The 2,100-nt window shown below is 40.6% G+C and overlaps 1 long non-coding RNA gene across 1 annotated transcript; it reads left to right on the top strand.

Moving 5' to 3' along the window:
• The first annotated feature begins 220 nt into the window (after positions 1–220).
• On the top strand, positions 221–1,297 carry LOC147321364 (uncharacterized). The gene is made up of 3 exons (XR_015130864.1): positions 221–464; positions 671–745; positions 1,141–1,297. It is a non-coding gene; the product is annotated as an uncharacterized LOC147321364 (long non-coding RNA).
• Positions 1,298–2,100: the final 803 nt, after the last annotated feature.

Raw genomic sequence — 2,100 nt, 5'->3', positions numbered from 1 at the left:
CCCAGTCTGCGTCATCGAGTGCGTCCTGTAACGCGGCCACCGATTGATCCGTCCAGCGCGCGACCTTCCTCTGAACCGGAACTTCCTGTTTCAGCCTCTGATTGAATGCCTTTGTTTGTTTGCCTATTTTGACTATAACAAAACATTTTTGCACGATATATATCGTGAATTTATATGCATAGATACAGTCGTAGTGCTTGACACATGCACACAGCAGTAGATGTACTAAAAAGGAAATAATTACAATCATGATGTTGATTGCTGATGTCAGTATATATATTTTAGAGGAATGTTTTGTTTTTCACCCAAAATGAACTATATTGCTTCAGAAGAGATTTATTACCCTACCGGACTCTTATATATTGTTGTTTTTTGTTTGTTTTTGTTATTTTCAGGTTCAATGGTGCGTGTTCTTCTAATGGCCGCCTTCCCACTGGAGGTTTTGATCCACAGCAATTTAAAAGGTAAACAGCTTTGAAAGTCAGTTCAAATGGTTAGCTAATAGTACTTTAAAAAGCCTACAACTCTGTCACCAGTTTCTTTACCAAAAATTACCCATAAAAGTATCGCTCAATAGCATATATTGTAGTTCAAATGTTTAGTTGTACAAATATAAAATTTTTGGAAATCTAAAACTAGTCAAACACTCAAATGTTCATGCTTTTTATAGGAGGACAGAGCAAAACGGACATCGGCGCAGAGTGAAGAACTGCCCTTGATAAGGACACTATGACAGCCATATATAGTAAGTGAAGACTTTCTGTGTATCTAAAATTGCATACAGCACAAGTAACTTACTTTGCAACCATTAAAATAGGTTGTAAAGTAAGTTACCAATACAAATAGGTGATGATGCATTGTAGTGGTTGGTCTCAGACAAAGAAGGTCAACAGATTTATGAATGCTGGAGGGTAAGGAGAGACGACCAAAAGGGGTGTTAGCATTACTGTAATGTGAACTGGATAGACTTCCCATCTAGGAAAAAAAAGAGGTAAAATTATGCGTAAAATATATCTGTATTAATATCTGTATCTATATAAACAGAAATATCTGTTTGCTAAATGAAGCCAGCTAACATAAATCACATTTTTATTTTAACTCTGATAAAAGTAATAGAACTGTGACTTTTGTTTGTTACAGTGGCGGTAAGGAAGGGGTTTCCCAGCGTGTCCAGAAGGGCTTTGAGGATTGCCGTGAAAGCTGGGGGAACTGAGACTGCTGGAAAAGGAAAAGAAATTACATTTTAAGTATGCTGACTTATGTTCATACAATCACACACACATATACACATACACACACATATGTGTGTGTGTGTATGTATATATATATATATATATATGTATATATATATATATATATATATATATATATATATATATATATATATATATATATATATATATATATACATCCTGAACAGGGTCCAGTAACCATCACAGTGGCAGATATCCAAGAAAGGGTCTCCAGTATGAAGAGTTGGACAGCACCAGGGCCCGACATGGTTCACGCCTACTGGCTGAAGAAGCTAACTGCACTCCACGAGCGTCTGGCAGCACAAATGAACCAGCTGCTAGTTAACGAGAGACACCCGGAATGGCTAACTGAAGGCCGGACGGTCCTGATCCCCAAGGACCCCAAGAAGGGACCGGTCCCCTCCAACTACCGACCAATAACCTGCCTCAGTACTACATGGAAGCTCCTGTCAGGCATCATATCGGCTAAGATGAACAGGCACATGGGTCAATACATGAGCGGGACACAGAAAGGAATTGGCAAGAATACCAGAGGCGCAAAACACCAGCTACTGGTAGACAGAACAATCAGCCGAGACTGCAAGACCAGACTGACCAACCTGTGCCCTGCCTGGATTGATTACAAGAAGGCCTATGACTCAATGCCCCACAGCTGGATACTGGAATGCCTAGAATTGTACAAGATCAATGGGACCCTAAGAGCCTTCATCAGGAACTCAATGGGGATGTGGCGCACAACACTAGAGGCCAACTCCAAGCCCATAGCACAAGTCACCATCAAGTGCGGGATCTACCAAGGAGATGCTCTGTCCCCACTGCTGTTCTGCATAGGCCTGAACCCCCTCAG

Source organism: Aulonocara sp. 'chitande type north' Nkhata Bay, linkage group LG9 (genome assembly GCF_057382095.1).
Source record: "Aulonocara sp. 'chitande type north' Nkhata Bay isolate Kocher_YH1m ecotype deep benthic linkage group LG9, A_spYH_male_GT1.1, whole genome shotgun sequence".
Classification (NCBI taxonomy): Eukaryota; Metazoa; Chordata; class Actinopteri; order Cichliformes; family Cichlidae; genus Aulonocara; species Aulonocara sp. 'chitande type north' Nkhata Bay.
This window is presented reverse-complemented; position numbering and strand designations above follow the sequence as displayed.